The sequence below is a fragment of the Candoia aspera genome, chromosome 3 (assembly GCF_035149785.1).
Source record: "Candoia aspera isolate rCanAsp1 chromosome 3, rCanAsp1.hap2, whole genome shotgun sequence".
NCBI classification, from domain to species: domain Eukaryota; kingdom Metazoa; phylum Chordata; class Lepidosauria; order Squamata; family Boidae; genus Candoia; species Candoia aspera.
Window position 1 is genome coordinate 42,733,598 of NC_086155.1, and position 20,683 is coordinate 42,754,280.

The window sequence follows — 20,683 nt, forward strand, 5'->3', positions numbered from 1 at the left end:
CTAGGACTTCATGTTCTGTATATTAAGCCTGCTGTTAAGTTCCACTCTTGAGTTTTATTGCTGTTTGTTGCTGGATGTGCAATTTCTTGTACTTGTACTTCCTAAAATTAGTTTGCAAGCATTTTTGCAGCTATGCAGTATAAAACTTGTTGTCTATTCACTGAAAAATTATCTTTATATTCCTTGATAACTTGAGCATACACATTTTGGATAGTAGATACCGAGCTTTAAAAATGCTTCAAATTTACTGTTAAAAATAAATTCAAATATTTTAAAACTTAAATCTTACTAAGGCAACATCCTGTCTTCTATTCTCAAAGCACTGCACTTTATAACTTTTTATAGTTACTACATAGATCATTCAACAGGACTTTTTCCCCTTCTTTATTATAGCTATTTTTATAGAGGTTTTGCAAAACTTATCCAGGGAGCTTCTCTAGCTGAATACAGACTCTGAATCTGGGTCTCCCTTGCTTTAGTCTAGGATCCTAGCCACTTCATCATAGCAGCTCACAGTGCTCATGGGGGGGGAGGGGGGAGGGTAATCTTTATGTATTCTAGACCAAATCTAAATGATTTTAAAGATCAAACTTGCAAATCTAATTGAACCCATAAAAGAATTGAAGAATTAATGTTACATGTTCTCTGTAAATAGGACATTTTTAATATTGAAACTTTACAAATTTAGTATAGAATCACTTTCTGGATTTGCATACATTAGATATGTACTGTATAACTTCCTTGCTAAGAGTTATTTTAAAAAAAGAAAAAAAGATTAATTCCACATTTAATAGCAATCCCAGTTATCAGCTGGAATATGATTTACATACTTAAAACAAAAACATCCTCAAAGTAGATTAAAGTCAAGGCATACCTGCTCATTATTCTTTATCTAGAAAAGATTCTTCTATTTGTAACTCCTAATGTCTTCTATCTATAACCAGCCATTTTACTACATGGAGGTTGGGATAAAGAGTTTATGTATCAATAGCTGCACCTCAGTTATTCCCAGGAAGGAACTTGTTTGGTGCTGCATATGCCCTTGGTGTTGTTTCATCTTCAACTTCAGGTTAAATAAGAACCTTGAACTGATTTTAGCCATTGTCATTTTTTGAACCTACAAAGAACTTGCAGAGGTTATGTAAATAATAGCTTGAGCTATTTTTTTTCCTAAAGTAAAAAAAGTAATTAGTATTCTGTTGTATCCCTAGACTGCCTTTTGTAGGTATTATAGTAAGTGCTGGTGCTACTGGTGGAAGAATTATTAAGCACAAGTGTGGCCTTTAGATCATTATCTCATGTTCCATTTAGAGAGCTAGCTGATGTGAAACAATTACGTTGTGCAGGGACTGAAGAACGGGAGTTTCCCATACCTGGTTTCAAAGAAGACGTGGTAAAATGCTCTGTAGGAGTTTGCAGTTCTCTCTCTCGTGATTTGATAATTCTGCTGACCCTCTGGTAATGCTTGTTTTGTTCTTTGCATGGAGTTAAGTTTCAGTGGCATTTATTCTTGGTCTGCTCATACTTAATAGTTAATAAGACATTTGCCTATTACATGCTATCTATCCTTCTTAAACTTCTGATTCCTGTGATTGAACAGTTACACTATAATTTCAGTAGTTGTGAAGTAGTGGGGAAGATTACAGATTTTCCATTTTTAAGGGTGCAGCTTTCACACTTTTCAGTACATTTGTGCTGACTTTTTTTAAAGCAACAGTGATTTATTTCCCATTTTAAGTTCAGCCCTAGTGTCCTTCTCTAATATTGACACTTTGGGTATTAGACTACTGTTGCTCCTCATGCTTTTGCCTTCATTCTGGGAAGAAAAGTAGAGATTTTGTTCCAATGAAAAAGAGGGTGTGAAGGATTTTTCCTTTTAAAATGTACCCAGCTGTTTCTGTGCAGGAAAACAAAAACTGTTATAGTTGTAACTGTCTGCACTGCTATTCTCAGTCTTTCTAGGGCAAACAGTAATAAACTATGTCTGCTTACTCTGTGCTAATTTAATATTGAACTACCAGGTCAGTGGAAAAGTTATAGAGACACATGTGGTTTTAGGTTTAGGAACAAACTGATGCACATTTCTGGTGCAAATGTACTCTCCCATGGCTGCCTGTAATAATTGTGGCATAGTCTTCTCTTTGTAAATATTACCCACCAATACTGTTGCAGATAACCTCCCCTGTTTTAGCTCAAGAGAACACCATTGTGCCTTTTACACTATAATTTGTCCATTACAGGTTGCTCTTTATTATAAATTAAGAAATATATGGCCATGCTTCATTTTTGGAACAGTTTGTACTCATCAGTCATGTGAAAGCATGGCAGGCTTTTTTTTAATTTTTAATTTTTTTTATTCTTGTTTTGGTGAAACATCTTCTGATGTGTACTAGCCATCCAATGGCAGGTCTAGGAAGCTCTGATTCTTTGGAAGAGCTGTTCTCTCTGAGATTACTCTCTTAAAGTTCTATTCATTAAAGAATTTGGGATCCAATCTAGTTTTTTCCAAAGAATTAAAATATTTAGTTTTCTGCTGTTTTGCTGACTTACTGATAATTTATGATTTCATCGCTTTGTAAAATTAGTCATGGCTAGCAAAAGATAGATGCCCAGCAACTCAAATGGGAATCCCATTCCCCTGTTTGGATCCATCTAGGCATCATACCAGCCTAAATTCATTTGAATTTCAGTTAAAGAAGATTGACTGAAACCATGGAGCATGAATAAAGGAAATGGCTGAAGAAATGCTGCTACAAGGAAGTTCTGTGAGAGTTCTTGGTAGGTTCAGTGGTGCTTTGGCCTGTTTCTCTGTTCAGCAGCAGTTCTCCTTCGCTTTTCCTTCCTATGCATTCTGAGCTTGGCATCTCAGCGAATTGCTTGGCATGTGAAAGCTTGCAGTTGTTTTTGTATTCATCTGTGCATAACAGATGTCACTATCAGGCTTGAAGGACTTTAAAATAGCTCAGTAAAGAAGGGGATGAGGAAATGTCTTCCAGCTCAAGAATTAAGGCGGGCGTATTTCTGTGTAGGACTGATCACCCCAGGTTTTTCTTTCCTCTACAGCAGCCTTTTTCAGCCTTTTGACCCTGGAGGAACCATTGAAATATTTTCCAGGCCTTGGGGAACCCCTGTACATTCAGGCTCAAATATAGCTCACAAATTACAAAGTTGTTATATTTGTTTTACAAAATATATTTGTAAATTACAAAATTATTGTATTTGTTTCATATGTAGGCCTATATATGTGCATTAACAGTGTTCTTAAAAATAAAGAGTGAAACTTACCTCCTTAATGTGAAGTTGCCCAAATTTGAAATATTTTTTTAAATAAATCATGATCTCCCAGGGAACCCCTAGTGACCTCTCACAGAACCCTAGGGTTCCATGGAACCCTGGCCGAGAACCCTGATCTATACGGTCTCTTGATTCAAAGGAAGCTGTCTTTCATATTCAATTTGTGTTCTTTTGTCATGTACTGATCACTTTCCTATTTTCCTTAATGTTTCCAATGGTTTTCCTACACAGTTGGAACAGGCCTTTAACCTCCCAGCATACTTACCAGTCATAGAGAAGGGATTAATTCATTGCCTGAGGTTCAAGAAACATTGCCCACATCCTTAGGAACATTTTGAAGGGAAACCCTTTGCTGCTGTCTAGTCCTGCAAAGCTCAAATGTTTAGCTGGTAAATAAAAAACAAATGAACAAAAACACTTGAGCATAGCACTGCTTGATGACTTGGACTTGCAGAGTCATATGTATTTGAATCTATCTCTGCCCCCTTCCTGGACAGAGGTATTTTATCCTTTCCCCCTCACTGCCACTTCTTTGAATGGAAAGTGGAAGGGTTGACATTCATAACTACTCATTCATATAACAAAAAAGTGAAACACATGCTGGACAGTGTGCCCCATCCTGGGGGAAAGCAACTGTTTTCTTAGAACCGGCGAGTGTTCCCTGTCCTTTAAAGGGATTAATTCAGACACTGCATGGCTGTTTGGAAAGTACAGTCTTTTTTGAGGGCAATTTTATTTGTTTGGGTCAGTTCTCCTGCACCCACTAGAAAACAACTCTGCTTCCACTTCTGCTGCTCAAGATTAGAACCTTTAACTGCCATTTCTGAAAGAGTAAACCGAGCAAGTGTAGCAGTGTTGGAGCCACAAGAAGCTGATGATGCAAACATGAGGGAAGGGAAGAGTGGAAACGAAGCAGAGAAGCCAAGGTGAAGAGAGAACAGGGAGATATAAATAACTTGGGTGCTTAGCTGGGGAGTGACTTTCTGTCTTGGTTTGTCCGGCCCTGGTACTGCTGCCATCGGCTCTCTGGGGGAAAGCTGCAGTTCTGCTGTTAAAACACAAGGAGCAGTCTGGAGAATTTTGAGCTGCGTCACACAGCTGAGAGGGAGAGAGGGAGAGCCAGCTCTGTCGATAGGTCTACTAGCAACAGCCTACTGCAGCAAGAGAGACAGAGCATGCAAGAGAAGTAATAACAACATTGGGAAGCATGGTTCTTTTTCCATCCAGCATGTTTTTTTTTTTCTTTAAAGAAACATTATTTGGGAACTTGTTGACGATCAGTGGATTTTGTCCACTGACGGTACCGGAAAGATGCGACGCAATTAATCCCGCAAAGGTGGGGGGGCAGATATAGGAAGGGTTAATGGGAGGAAAATTCTGGAATGTTCTATGCTGCGGCAGAGCGAACAGAGGGTTGAGGACTGCACAGGTGTAGATGAACAGATCTCATGGTTCCTCTTTTAAATACGTACGTACTTTTTTTTATCGGAGTGGGGGGGGGAGTTGAACTGACTGTCTCACTTTGTATGTGTGTGGCTAGAGGTATCTTTCTGCCCTCCCATCCCTCAAACTTTTCATCCAGTATTATTTTCCTGTGGCTGAATGTTGTTACTTGTGTCCTGCATCAGACCAATGGAATGAAGGCACAGGTTGTAAAATGTCAGTGCATAGCTAGCTATAATGCAGAGTCAAGAAGGGAGGAAGGTAAAGAGAACAGTAGCTTTGCAGAGGATACCATCTAACACCCCCTTCCCCAATTTCCTTTGCTCACTTTTAACACTTGGTAAATCAAGAAGTTGGCAGAGGGGTTTATCAAAACACTCTGAATTTTTAAAGCTGAAATTCTGTATCTGCATAGTTCAGAAAGTGGCAAATAGACAAATGATGACGCAGTGATCTTTGCTTGGCATGTTGTTAGGTTTAAAAAGCATTGGTTGTGGGGGAGAGGGAACAGGTACATTGTGAATCCCCAGACCAGCTGACAGAGGGTGAGTTAAGAAGGGAAGATTGCATTTAGGAATTAAATGTCATCATTTTGGCGTCGGAAAGTTGTTTACCTTGCTCTCTGCGTGTCTCCATGTTGGCAGCCTTCCAGCTCACATGTGATAGTCTTCCCTGTACTGCTGCATCATTAACTGAGTGCCTGAGCTTGCACATGATTGGCTGGGGAGGGCTTTCACTCTAAACACTGATTTTCATTGGAGGGAGAAGCGGTGGCAGGTGAAATGCTATCTGAGATTGGTTAGAGCCAGAATATCAAATCTAAATGTTCCATTCCAATTGCTTTTAAAGAGGTTCTGAACAGTTTGTGACTTAAAATGTTGGCTGTTTGCTTTTATTCCCCACCCACTCCTCTCCTTTAGAGCAGGCACTTTGGAATGTGTCTGTATTCTCAGAGCTAGTCTTTTAAAGAAAAGCAAAAAGCAGGAGCTTGTCTATTGTAGGCTAGTTTAGTTTATTACTGGTGCAAGTGACGCAGAAGGAAAAACAAATATTCTGTGACTCGAGTTGCATCAGTGACAGGCATATTTCCGGCTGCTGTGAGACAAGCCATGATGACGTGACATTATTATAGCTTCAGAGGAGACAACAAAAAGAGACCTTGGTGGGTATCTATCTCTGCCTTTGTGTGAATAAACTTCTAACTAGATCAAGCAGTTTTCTTCTGTTATAAACTCTTGAGGGCAGAGAGATTGCTTGTTAGAGAAGTATCTGTAAAACGCTGGACAGACCTTAAAACAAAAATGTGTTTTAGGTTACAACACTGTGAATCAAAAGTCAGTGCTGGATTGAATGACAGCAGAATGTAGTGGTAAGAAAAACAAAGTTTACTTTCTGTCTTTTTATTTTGCTTTTAAATGAGACATTTGCGAGTTCTAAGATGGTGGAAGATAGTTGGGCAGTTGCGAAGAATAAGCCAGATCAGGCAGGGGGTGTTGGAAACCTGTCATATAGGATGCACATCTAAGTAGATGCTATACTTTAATCATTTCAGATCAACCATATTTTCCCTTCTGGCCTATCCCAAAGCCAATTCCAGATATATAATTATTATGGAGGATGAGGTCTATGTTCTTTTTTTTTCTTTTTCTTTTTTTGGAATTTACAATGAAATCCTAAGCAACAAGCATTATCACAGAGCATGGGGGACTATTTCCTGTGGCATGTTCTCATGAAGTGCTTCAGTAAACTGAAGGGTTTACAATGATAGAAGAATCTGTGTGGGTGACTCACTGGCACTGAGAGAGTCAAGTATAGCCAGTTGTTCAGCAGCAGTTTTCTGGCTTTGGAACCAGATCAGATACATTTTGATTCGCCATCTTGATTCTTCTAGAGTACTCCCGTCTTTTCAAGTATAGTTTCAAGATGTTTATAGCTTGCAGGCTTTAATAGCCCCAGGAAGAATGAATAAGCATAGTCTGTTATTCAGAAGGAAGGAGAAATAACCAGGAAGCCATACCTGGAAAGGTACATGATACGTGAAAGGAGGAAGAGGGATAGATCTGACAGATACCTCCCTCCTTTATTACTCCCTCATACATAATTTCATTTTTCTTTTTTCTTCTCCATTGTCAAGTGTTATGCCTAATTTAAAATTCTTTCACTGGAGGTGCACCACCTTCTGTTTCTCCTTCTTCCCCACTGAGAGTCCTTGCTCTGCAAAGCTATCTCCTCGGGAGGCAGTCTTGCATCTTGCGGTGCTAACTCTGCAGGGGAGAGCAACCAGAGGTCCATCTGTGATGACTGCTTCGGTGCAGGGATACATTCAGGATGAGATTTTGCTTCTTCTGTCATGAGCAGGAAAAGTGAGTAGGCTGGTTGAAATTGGGTTACTTTCATTTTGACTGATGCCATCTAAACAAACATAGCTTGCGTTTTCTAGATACAGCCACTAGGGATTGTATATTGGGGCGGGGGGGGCGTTCATTTGCTTTTTCTTGACACATGGTGGTCTGTAATAGCGTACCTTAAATATTTTAAGAGTGAGTTGGATTTGTACAAGAGGAAAATAGTACATAATTTTTCTTGATTCCCCCAAAGAAGTGCATTTTCTCACCCAAGGATTGAGGGTTGAGTGTGTGTGTGTGCGTCAGACTGAGAGCTTATTTTATTATTTTTGTAAATCTGAATGAAATTCTTAAACACTTGCTGCTTCAGTAAGTAACTGCTCATGTAAAACTACTTTAATATATGAAAACTGAAGCTATGGCGAGTGAAACAGCATCACTTTTGCTGTACTGTTGGGGAAAGATTTGACAGTCCATCCCATATGTCTCAAGTTAACAATACAAGTGTACCAGAAGCTTGTATTAGAACTTGTCTGCAGGTGGTTTTGAGGCTTCTGGTGCCATCTGGAAGCCAGAGGTTTTGGCTTTAGTACTTTCCTCAGCTTTGCGACCTTGGGCTAATTTGCTATTTTCTGCTTTTCTCTGCCATCCGCAAAGTGGGCATGATAAGATCTGCGTCACAGAAATGTCGAGACTTCTGTTTGTTTGTTAATAAGAACCATGGAGTCTCCTGCAATGAAACGGCTTCCTTATAACGTAGGATGATTCATTTATGTTAGGATTCCATAGTGTGGATGAAATTTACCAAGGCCATGCAATAAAGCATCCTCTGTAGCTACTGCTATTTTTATTTTTTGTTGGCGCCATTTTGGCAAACAGATGGACCCAATTCTTAACTGTACATTTTTTGCTAGTGATTGATTGTGACGCATCTAGATTTGACTCTACTATTCCTTTAACAAGGTAAAATATATTAATGAAAACAGTTTGTGGGAAGGAGGGAACCTATCTTAAAAATTATATATCAAAACTTGTGTTCTTAATTAGAAATGTTTTGGTATCAGCATGTATTGCTTTTACTCATGCTAACAGCAGGAGAATATATAGTTGGCAATATGACTCTCCTGTCCATTTTATTGCTGGTGGAATAAATTCAGAGCCTGTGATACTATTGCTGTTAATTTCTGTCGTACAAAACCAGTCCTGGATTTGTGTCAGGAAGATACTTGCTGTTGCTGGGAGCAGGATCATTTTCTTGAGGTAGTTTCCCTCTTGGTTTTTGCGTTTTTATTTTTAAAGAGCTCATGAAATAGCATTTGATTATAAACTTGATGTCTCCCTTTCATTCCCCTCACCCCATCCCAGCTAGAATACAGACTTAAAATACAGTCACATTTTGCATTTTCTAATCAGGTAATCATTTGTATTGATTTGGGTGTGGTAACTCTGTCTACCGTTTTCCCCCACAGCTTGAAAAATAAGAATTTGATGGAAATATTACGTTGCATTTATAGTTGGGGGAAAATGTTTGCTAGAGTAGCACATATCAAGCTTAAGTTTCTGTAAGGAAGATACAATATGTAGAGAATTGTGGTTTCCTCCCCCCTCTCCCCAGGATTAGCTTTTTTAATATTTATTTTTAAATTGAACATTTTACTGTGCCTTTGCAAAAATATATTTTTTAGAATAAATGTTTGTATTTGAAGAAGAGAAACAATGCCCTACAGCTTTCTGGGTAGCCATTTTGCTGCATCACCATCTGCTATTACCATATTCCAGAATCCCAAATTATATTTACTTGTAGGTCTGAGGCATAACGCCCAGGACCAAGTTACAGACTCGGTTACTTGTCTTTTCTCTATAATAGACTGAACATAAATACAAATTCAATAGTCTGTGAAGCCCTAAATTATAGCCAGAATTAATTTTTTTTACTATATTCTGTTCTCTGGTAATCTAAGATTTGCTTTCATCTTCTTACCTATCTGTATTTATAATCTTACTTTCTTCAGCACTGTATGTTCATTTGCCTGTGAGATCAGTAAATTGTTCTCCAGTTGTAAATATTCTCACCAAAATTATTTATTTGCATCACATTAGAACATCCAGCTTGATATTCATTAGTGTACAGTAATGAAGCCAAGATGGTGGGTAGCTCCATAGTTGCTAGCACTCTGAATGAGCAATAATCTAGCATGAAAGCAAGACTTCATAGATTACATTCCTTACTTTTGAATGCAAATAGGAAAAATAACTATTTTCTTAAAAAAAGAAAGAAAAAAAAGGAAAACATTGGTATGTAATAGACAGTTGTCACTATTTCACAAAGGTGTGCAGATTGGGCCTATTTGCATTTCTGTCAGTCTTCGATGTTACAAATCTCCTGCTTTACTCTGTGGCTGCTTTTGTCATAGATGGTGGTGTAAGGTACTTGCCTATAGCTGTACTCCTATTTTGGGTTGAATTTCTCATATTATGTGTCCTGATTACCAGGAAACACACTGAGACAATGACTTGGTCTCTAATATTTATTAGTAGTACTTAACAAGAATCCTAACAAACTGAGGAAGCGTGGGAAAACCCAGCCATATAAACCCCAAAGGTTAAGGTGGTCCCGATCTGTGTCTCTTTGAATGGCTGAACAGTTCCTCAGTGCTACGCATGCGCTTGACAGTCTGGGTGGGAGCCCCCTGCTCGCCATCCTTACTCATGACATCATGTCTCCAAAGAAGCAGGTACATTCCTTACTCTGGGAGACTTTATTTTCCGTTCTATTCACTGCTGTGAACTATTTTTCATAGCCTTTGCAAATCAAGGAGCCTGGATTTTTTCCTTCTATTGTTCTTTTATGGTTATTGATGGCAAACTTTTCTTTATAGTCATAGTGTATGGGTTAATAAGTGATTTTGCAGCACACTAATAGATGAATATCTCTAATCTGAATACACTACAACATCTTTCCTTAGTATTAGTTTCTCAGAATAGCTTCAGGCGACATTGGTCTTTACATTTGGATTAAACAAGTGGCATATAAATTACAATGGTTCTTTGCTTTTCCCTTGGATATGCATTGTTAATATAATGCTAAATTGAAATATTGCTTATATTATTTGTGCTTTTCTTATTTATTCAGGTTGTTGGGTTAGTCACTCCAAGAATTTATTCAAAAATGAATGAAAGTCCACTCTAGTTTTAAGAAGAGATAAAAATAATGTATATACTTTACAGATGCTCTATGATGTCAATTCATTCGTTCTGCAAGGATTTATCCATTGTACATGTGGTTCTGACCCCAGTCCAGACATCTATAAATACCATTGTCAGCTACATGCCATGGACTTAGAAGTAATCCTTTTCCCCTTAAATTCAGATTTGTGTCTCAAAACAGGAATCCTGTTATTATTCTATTTGGCAAAGGGAGGATTCTGGAAATGCTGATGATATTGCAGATGGGTTGATTGGAAATAAGTTGCTCATTATGGCGGGGGGAGCAAAAACCCATATAGTTCAATTAATCTATATATAAATCAGACTAGTATATTTTGGCTGAGATCCGAAGACTTAGTTCTGTATGCTCAAATTACTTTCACCTAGTGATTTATCCCCATGGCAGATAATATTTCATACATAGACAGCTTTCAAAAATCAGTTTATTGCAATTCGAAATTGAGTGGGTTGCCTCTAAGACTATACAAAATTCACAGAGCATGCTGCATTATCTATGTGTCTATGCAACATAGAAATTTTTCTACATAGGATTGTAAACAGTTCTATACTAAGGTCAAGCAATAAACACAAGATTTCATTTTTTTCCCTCCAGGAGGGCATTACCATTCTCACAAGAAATGAATCTTGTGCTTGCTTTGCTTGTGGGTTCTGTTGTTTAATTTTGTAAAGAGCGAATATGTTCCTGCCAGCCTTACTAGACCTCAGAGGACTGAAAGAGCAGTAGATAGGGCAGATGACTACTTATTTCTGTAGATATTCAATCACAAACAAACAAAAGAACAGATTGTTCAGGAGAGCAGAGTAAGGGCAAAGATTTTGGATCTGCAAATAATTCCTCCTCTTGTGAATATCCATGAGTCTATTCTTGAGGTCCCTGAAAGAACAATCTAGCATGTAAAAACTGAATATTTATTTATTTAAATTCAAGGGTTCTGAATTTAGCATATTAAACTGTATTTTAGTTATATTAGTATTTTTAATAATCTGTATAAATTACAACTTCTTATATCTTGAGGCAAAATCATTCCCAAACTGAATTTTAACTTTATGACTCAAACATAATTATAAATTTAATATACCAAACATGATTACTTTATGAGCAAACCAGTTATACATAAAATGTTTACCTTCCTAAAGTAATAAAGCATCTTTAGGTTTGTAAGGAATGTTGAAATCCGGTTGATTAACTTTTCAGAGTAAAAATAAACAAAACTTTTCCCTTTTTCCTTTCAAATGTTTTGGAAATGCTCACGGATCTACTCAAGAGTCAGCACCTTCAGTCAGTGGCCTTAGACCATCTTCAGTGCTCTAAAACTTGGCAGGACAAGTTGATGACCCACAGGATTTCCTAGGTTTTCTCCTTCCCACTGTTGCTCTAGCCAATCATTCAAAGAACAAAAACAGCAAGAAGAAACAGCAGCCTTCATTTGATGTGAACTGAACAAAGAGACAGTTGAATGGGTAGTCGTAATTGTGGTTATCAGTGTTAACTTTAATTTTGCACTAGCTCTAACTGTGATTAGAAGTAAGGTTTGTATTTCACCAAACTTTGAACTAATATTTAAAGCAATTTACAAATCTTAATTATAAAGGATGCTCACTAGCATGGATAATGAAACCAATATGTAATAACTTTAATAAATAATTCAATGAGTTATCAACAAAGATATTTTCCTTTCCTTTCATGATGGAAACTATCCTCTGCTTAAACAGTGTTGTGAAACATTCCGTGGTATAAGACAATACAAGTTGTTTAGGAACTAAAATACGACAATTCTGATGACCCCTCTCTTCTCACCAACAATGAGTATGCTCAGTCATTGTCAGGTATTTCGGGGAGGTATGAGGAGAGATTTTTCAAATTTTCGAAGCAATATAGTTTTGTACACCTGAGTAGACTCACTATATATGCCGAAATTGTTGTTTTGTTTCTGTATGCCCCAATTTCACTACCAGTTTGAAAGATATAACACCATCAAGTACCATATTATGCAAAATTCCTATTCCCCTCTAGAATACTTTTACGGCATATCAGACATAGCCTGTGTCAGAACAATTATTTCTGGCTTCTAGCACTAGTTTTGAAGCTTAACAATTTCATAGTCTTTTCTTCCGAAGAGAGAATTTCATAGTCTTTTCCTCCAATTACTACTGCCTACCCTGATACTTACTGTACAAGCAAGGAAAAAGTATTGCAAAATGCATCAAGGCTGTTTCCAAAAATGAATGGTTTGTGTACTGCAGGGGTTTTCTATCAATACAACCCAATTTTGATAGCTATCCTCCATGATGCAGCAGATAGTGCTGACTACCTTGGAAACTCTTAAGGAAAGGTCCATGGGGAAAGTGACAGTACAAAATGTCCATGTTGTTCAACCTTGCAGTGGTTAAAATTAGCTGGACAGTATGAGGGGACATTTGTAATTCCCATTGCTTTTCTGTATCAAAAGCTGTTTGAGAACCCTGGTAACATCTTATATTTCAAAGGACTTTGGCCCTTTAATGAGGGAGGGTGTTTTAAAAGCTTTTGGGGCTTTACAAATTAAGAGTACAAATTAAATTTGAGATTTTGTTTTAATTTGCAGTTTGTAAAAATTATGTTAACTACTATTTCTTCGTTCCAACTAACTTCCTTTTTCCTTCCTTTTTCAGCAGTATCTTGTATCAGGTGTCCAAATGGGCTATGGAGTTTGAAGACAATTTCTGATAGAAGCGATCACATTTCTTCTGCTGTAAAATAGGATTTGCTGGTCTTTAGTCCCATTGAAAACTGCTGTGGTAAGGTACAAGAGTATGCATAAGTTTATCTTTTTAAATTGTTATATGGTTAGATTGTGCTTTATAAGAACAGGCTTCCAATTCTTACTGATACTGATTAGAATTCATCCACTAAGGTCAGTAACTGAGCAAGTTGAAGTAAATGAACCATCATAATCTGTTGAGACTATGTTAATTTGTTTATATCTGCCCCTTATTCTTACTTCAGACTACATTGTGGGAATACCCTGATGGGATTCATTATTCAAGAAAAGCTGCTTTTAGATTTTTTTTTTCTTTTGTGGAATAAAAAAATCTTCAAGTTTAAAACAAAATGTGAAGTCATTCTATATGTACATTTTAGTCTGTCTCCATGGCCTTAGAAATTTCTTGTTTAGAGGTGTACAACTTTTTTTCATACCAAGGACTGCATGTGGCCTTTGAGTACCACACGGGAGCCACATTCTAGAAAGTGGGTAGGGCTGAAATAAAGAGGAAACTCAGTACAATTTCACCTAAATGTAACTAGAATTAATTAAATTAATTCTTTTCATATGATTAAGGCCAGGTATTTAACAGTTTTTTTCCTTTGTGACTGAACTTACAGTATGATAACTTTAGAAGGGTTTTGAGGGTTGCACTCCCTGAGGCCATAAATCATGCACTTTACTATAAAACATTTATTCCTGTGACGCCTAAGGGTACCAGTGCACCAGTACATCCACAGATACTAGGGCTATGCTAAGCCTTTGAAAAAGGTGCTGTGCAGTGTAGAATGTCTATGAAGCAGCTCTTTTTGAAACTTTCAGGCAGCTGCACCATTTGTAAGGTCTGTGTGGCTACTTCACGAACTACTTCTGGGTATCTCCACATGCATGTGCATTTTGTTTTTTTCCCAGTGAAACAAAGTGGCGCTGTACACACAGGCAACAGGAGCTGCATGTTTTGTTTAGAAATGTGGCTACTTGCCCAGATTAAAGATGAAAATAAGTCCAAGCACTAGTAAGGGTAGTAGAGAGCATCTTGCAGATGAGATTGGTTTTCAATAACTGGTGCTTTGTAAATAGTTAAGTCCTATGGAAGTCATTTTGTGAAAGGGCAATTCTATACATGCAATTATTTTGTGAAAGTTTCTACATATTCTTAAAATTCCAAATGGGCTGATCAGTCTAGAAGTACTACGGATTATTCTTTCAATCTATCTGAGCTATTGCCCTTACATTTGAGATGGAGAAGAGATTTTTACCTTCTCCATTGTCCACAGTGTGGTTAGGGCTTGACACATATGGTTTCAGAAGCATGTTGTGAGAGGTGGAAGTAAAAATGTTGGAATGAAAGAGTTGAACAAATATGGAGATGAGTTCTAGATAATTTAACAATCCCATTAATTTCCACTATTTAATAATACTGTATCATTGTTTGAATTCATTTATATATGTTTGTCAGTTCATATCATTACAGTTCTTTTGCTTCCTTTCTCGTTCCTTCCCTCTTGTGCTTTTAAAAATACTTGTAGTACTTGAGAAAGGGAGGGGTGAGGGAAGCATTATTAAGGTAGATGAGTATTAGCATACTGTTTTTCTGGGATGCCTTGGGAATCCCTCAAGCCTCATTCCCTGGGAATCTAGTAAACACGGCGAAAACCATTTTGTGCCATTTTATATGATGATGTAGGTATAGAGATAAAGTTTTGAGTCATTGTTGACTTCTGTGTGGTATGGAAATGCTATTGCTTTAATCAAATGGTATTTAGAAGTACAATAGTGAGATAACATTTGTAATGACTTTGGAAAGTTGAAATACTTTTCGTTATAGGGTCTCAATCTCTCTATTTCCTCTCTGCACCCCAGTGTATGTTGTTTTATGAGTAATTCATGAGGATTATTTGTTGTTGTTTATTCGTTTAGTCGCTTCCGACTCTTCGTGACTTCATGGACCAGCCCACGCCAGAGCTTCCTGTCGGTCGTCAACATCCCCAGCTCCCCCAGGGACGAGTCCTTCACCTCTAGAATATCATCCATCCACCTTGCCCTTGGTCGGCCCCTCTTCCTTTTGCCTTCCACTCTCCCTAGCATCAGCATCTTCTCCAGGGTGTCCTGTCTTCTCATTATGTGGCCAAAGTATTTCAGTTTTGCCTTTAATACCATTCCCTCAAGTGAGCAGTCTGGCTTTATTTCCTGGAGGATGGACTGGTTTGATCTTCTTGCAGTCCAAGGCACTCTCAGAATTTTCCTCCAACACCACAGTTCAAAAGCATCAATCTTCCTTCTCTCAGCCTTCCTTATGGTCCAGCTTTCGCAGCCATATGTTACTATGGGGAACACCATTGCTTTAACTATGCGGACCTTTGTTGTCAGTGTGATGTCTCTGCTCTTAACTATTTTATCGAGATTTGTCATTGCTCTTCTCCCAAGGATTAAGCGTCTTCTGATTTCCTGACTGCAGTCAGCATCTGCAGTAATCTTCGCACCTAGGAATACAAAGTCTTTCACTGCTTCTACATTTTCTCCCTCTATTTGCCAGTTATCAATCAGGCTGGTTGCCATACTCTTGGTTTTTTTGAGGTTTAGCTGCAAGCCAGCTTTTGCACCTTCTTCTTTCACCTTCATCATAAGGCTCCTCAGTTCCTCTTTGCTTTCAGCCATCAAAGTGGTATCATCTGCATATCTGAGATTGTTAATGTTTCTTCCAGCGATTTTAACTCCAGCCTTGGATTCCTCAAGGCCAGCTTGTCACATGATGTGTTCTGCATACAAGTTGAATAGGTAGGGTGAGAGTATACAGCCCTGCCGTACTCCTTTCCCAATCTTAAACCAGTCCGTTGTTCCGTGGTCTGTTCTTACTGTTGCTACTTGGTCGTTATACAGATTCTTCAGGAGGCAGACATCTTGTATACCAAGATGACTTGGTATCCCCATACCACTAAGAACTTGCCACAATTTGTTATGGTCCACACAGTCAAAGGCTTTAGAATAGTCAATCAAACAGAAATAGATGTTTTTCTGAAACTCCCTGGCTTTTTCCATTATCCAGCGGTTATTGGCAATTTGGTCCCTAGTTCCTCTGCCTTTTCTAAACCCAGCTTGTACATCTGGCAATTCTCGCTCCATGAACTGCTGAAGTCTACCTTGCAGGATCTTGAGCATTACCTTACTGGTATGTGAAATGAGTGCCACTGTTCGATAGTTTGAACAGTCTTTAGTGTTTCCCTTTTTTGGTATGGGGATATAAGTTGATTTTTTCCAATCTGATGGCCATTCTTGTGTTTTCCAAATTTGCTGGCATATAGCATGCATTACCTTGACAGCATCATCTTGGAAGATTTTGAACAGTTCAGCTGGGATGCCGTCATCTCCTGCTGCCTTGTTATTAGCAATGCTTCTTAAGGCCCACTCAACCTCACTCTTCAGGATGTCTGGCTCTAGCTCACTGACCACACCGTCAAAGCTATCCCCGATATTGTTATCCTTCCTATACAGGTCTTCTGTATATTCTTGCCACCTTTTCTTGATCTCTTCTTCTTCTGTTAGGTCCTTGCCATCTTTGTTTTTGATTATACCCATTTTTGCCTGGAATTTACCTCCAATGTTTCTAATTTTCTGGAAGAGGTCTCTTGTCCTTCCTATTCTATTGTCTTCTTCCACTTCCGCGCATTGCTTGTTTAAAAATAATTCCTTATCTCTTCTGGCTAACCTCTGGAATTTTGCCTTTAATTGGGCATATCTCCCCCTATCACTGTTGCCTTTTGCTTTCCTTCTTTCTTGAGCTACTTCTAGTGTCTCAGCAGAGAGCCATTTTGCCTTCTTGGTTTTCTCTTTCTTTGGGATGTATTTTGTTGCCGCCTCCTGAACAATGCTGCCAACTTCTGTCCATAGTTCTTCCGGGACCCTATCTACTAAGTCCAGTCCCTTAAATCGATTCTTCACCTCCACTGCATATTCCTTAGGAATATTAGTGAGCTCATATCTAGCTGATCTGTGGGTCTTCCCTAATCTCTTTAGTCTGATCCTAAATTGTGCAAGAAGAAGTTCGTGATCTGAACTACAGTCAGCTCCAGGCCTTGTTTTTACCGACTGTACAGATGTCCGCCACCTTTGTCTGCAAAGGATGTAGTCAATCTGATTTCGGTGTTGTCCATCTGGTGAAGTCTCTTAGATTGTTGGAAGAGAGTGTTTGTTATGCAGAGTGAATTGTCTTGGCAAAATTCTATCAGCCTATGTCCTGCTTCATTTTGTTCTCCCAGGCCATACTTACCTGTAATTCGAGGTGTCATTTGACTGCCCACCTTAGCATTCCAGTCTCCTGTGATGAAAATAACATCTCTTTTAGGCGTGTTGTCCAGTAGGTGCTGCAGATCCTCATAGAACTGTTCTACTTCAGCTTCTTCAGCATTTGTGGTTGGGGCGTATATTTGGATCACTGTGATGTTAGATGGCTTGCCCTGAATTCGAATTGAGATCATTCTGTCGTTTTTTGGGTTGTATCCAAGCACTGCTTTAGCCACTTTACTATTAATTATGAAGGCTACTCCATTTCTTCTGTGGTCCTCTTGTCCACAGTAGTAGATCTGGTGGTCATTTGATGTGAAGTGGCCCATTCCAGTCCATTTCAGTTCACTGACGCCCAGAATGTCTGTCTTTAATCTTGACATCTCACCAATAACCACATCCAATTTGCCCTGGCTCATACATCTTACATTCCAGGTTCCAATGGTGTGTTGATCCTTAGAACATCGGATTCGCCGTTCACCACCAGCACCGTCGGCCGCTAGCCGTCCTTTCGGCTTTGAGCTAGCTGTGTCATCACGTCTGGGGCTAGTTGAGCTCATCCTCTGTTCCTCCCCAGTAGCATTTTGACCATCTTCCGACCTGGGGGTCTCATCTTCCGATGGTATACCGACATATCTCTGGTTGTACTGATCCATTTAGTTTTCACGGCAAGAATACTGGGGTGGGTTGCCGTTACCTTCCCCAGGGATCGCATTTAGTCTGACCTCCAGCTCCAGCACCACGACAAGGTAACGATCCTTTGCTGAAGATTAGGATTATTACCTGTTTGTTTTTTCTTTTATTACAAACTTAAAAAAGAGTACACAAAAAAACCAAAATCCAAAAGAAGCCCCAACTAAGAAACAGTAACAAAAAACAAACAAGAATTATAAACGATATAAGCATATCACCTATATATCAAATATTAAATTGTGTAAAAATTTCTAATATAAAAAAGAATTTAGACTCTACATAAAATACCATGAAATCTGTGCCGAAGGAAGACTACTGCATCATTTTTTGATTGGTAAAAATGTTTTCAAAAATGGATAAATTACACATCTCCTGAATCCAAACCTTAATATCTGGAATAGTAGTACTTCTCTAATTTCTCCAAATAATTCGTTTAGCAATTTCCCATACCCAGTATATCCAAAGATTCTCAAAAACAGTCAGATTTCACATTGTTGGAACATAATTCAACATAACGTTCACATTCTTAACATTGAGAGATTTCCCCATAAATCTACATAAATACATGCATACATACGTACAGATAAAATAATTGCTTCAAAAAGATGCCAGTAACTCACAAGACCAAATCATGTGAGTCAATGACCCCTCAGAGTTTTTACATTGCCACAAAGAAAATTTGATGTCCATGCTTTTCAAGACATTCTTTGGGGCATCCAATAAACAGTGTCTTTTGATGAATCCATTTTAGTCCAATGAGACTGATTTTACATTCTTCAAAACATGTGACCACTGAAGTTCCATCATCAGATATTCCAGTTCTTTAGTCCATGGTTCACCTTCAAAATTTTATTTAATTTTTGGCACAAGTAAAATGTAGATTGAGTTTCAGGCATAAAAGGTAAAGGTAAAGGTTTCCCTTGACGTAAAGTCCAGTCGTGTCCGACTCTAGGGGGCGGTGCTCATCTCCGTTTCAAAGCCTTGGAGCCGGCGTTGTCATAGACACTTCCGGGTCATGTGGCCAGCATGACTCGCGGAACGCCGTTACCTTCCCGCCGAAGCGGTACCAATTAATCTACTCACATTTGCATGTTTTCGAACTGCTTGGTGTGCAGGAGCTGGGACGAGCAACGGGAGCTCACCCCGCCGCGCGGTTTCGAACCGCCGACCTTCCGATCGACAGCTCAGCGGTTTAACCCGCAGCGCCACCGCGTCCCTACAGTCCATCAAAAGAGAAAGCACCTCAGCTTTTGTTTTGTTTTTTTGTTTTTGTTTTTTTGGGAAGCAGCTAAACCATCTGGTCCATATGGAGCTGTGGAGGCATGCCTGAATTGAGTATAGTGCCGTTGTGAAGGGCAAGTAAAATTTGATCTGAAGTCAAGAAAAATATTTAAAATAATAATTACAAAGTAATTGATTTAAAGTAACTGTTTCAGATTCTGCCCATACTTTCCCATAGGGTGTTTTGATGCTTAGTTTTAAAGTAGAATTCTTCCATGCAGTTAAATATTCATGAGCCTTGGCATCAAAATCCAATCTATGCTTCTTGGCCTTTTGGCTAAGATCAAGTTTAGTATCTGTTCTTACCAGTTTAATATTGCCTGGTTTCTGTTTTAGAATGTGAGCACTACTGGGCCATAGTAGCTTTGGGTTACATATGAAAATGGCACATGTCATTTCTTTCTGGTGTATCATATCATCATCATATCAAAAGAAATGGGATGCATTTTTAAAAACACGAATGTGATAAAACTAAATAGAAGAAAAAATGGCTTTGAAAGAATGTTCAGCTTGAAACAGATAACTATTTGATGTACGAAAAATGGTTGCTAGGTGTAACTGTTAATAGCTGTAAATATAATGAGTTATGAATATCTCTGTGGAAGGGGAGGATGAGGGGGCAGAAGCAGAGGAGGACTCATCAACAGAACAAAATGAGTAAGAACATAGAAAAGAGCTGTGCCAAATTTCCACAGTTCAATTTAACTGTTTACTTTACCCTTTTTATTTGTGAGAAAAGTCCTGCTCCAGAACAGCAGAGATAAAGCTCTCTAAGGACTGAACCAAGAATTGCATGATCTGAGACTGTGTGATAGGCCTTGTAGCACAATCCTATTCTGAAATAAATCCCACTGAGTTTAATGGATTTTATGTGGGAGTGTGTATTAACTGCCTCAACAATTCTTACAACATGTTATAAATTAGATGTATTGTATTGAAGCTATGCTCTTGTTACACTGCATATAAAATGAGCCATTATGTTGTGCTCAGCTTCAGAGGCCAAAGAGGAGGAATAAGGAGTGTGCAAAACAGTCCAGTGATTGGCAGACAGAATTAAACTTCTGGATTGCTTCAGGAATGCTATAAATACCAGACCCCTGGAGTTACTTCTTCAATTGTGCACTTTCTTCTGAAGACATAGACAGACTTCAGGCATGGTTCAGAGTATAATCCTTGGGCCAGCAGTTCATGTATGTTCCTTTTATATAGTTTACTGCTATAATCTAGATGAAGAAGTACTTCTTGAACTTAAGTCATTGATTTCATTATGGAGCCTTCATTCATTATGGAGATCTTCAGTCATTCGGAGATGTACATGTACTTCAAAGTTCACAGAGCAGATATAGAAGTAGATTATCACACAGATGATGCCAG

At 38.5% G+C, this 20,683-nt stretch overlaps 2 long non-coding RNA genes and 1 pseudogene across 3 annotated transcripts in view; 2 read left to right on the forward strand and 1 right to left on the reverse strand.

Annotated features, from left to right (window-relative positions):
* Positions 1 to 851: 851 nt before the first annotated feature.
* On the reverse strand, positions 852 to 5,445 carry LOC134493151 (uncharacterized). Its single transcript, XR_010067554.1, has 3 exons — positions 5,352 to 5,445; positions 3,560 to 3,680; positions 852 to 1,816 (listed from the first exon to the last, which is right to left on the reverse strand). It is a non-coding gene; the product is annotated as an uncharacterized LOC134493151 (long non-coding RNA).
* A 7,146-nt stretch (positions 5,446 to 12,591) lies between these two features.
* Positions 12,592 to 20,683, forward strand: part of LOC134494837 (uncharacterized) — a 28,594-nt gene continuing 20,502 nt past the window's right edge. The window contains exon 1 of one of the 2 annotated variants that reach the window (XR_010067705.1): positions 12,592 to 13,088. This is a non-coding gene — a long non-coding RNA (uncharacterized LOC134494837). Of the gene's footprint in view, positions 13,089 to 20,190; positions 20,500 to 20,683 lie in introns of those variants that run through there. The other variant, XR_010067704.1, reaches the window with a different exon arrangement.
* Positions 19,567 to 19,725, forward strand: LOC134495065 (U2 spliceosomal RNA; annotated as a pseudogene).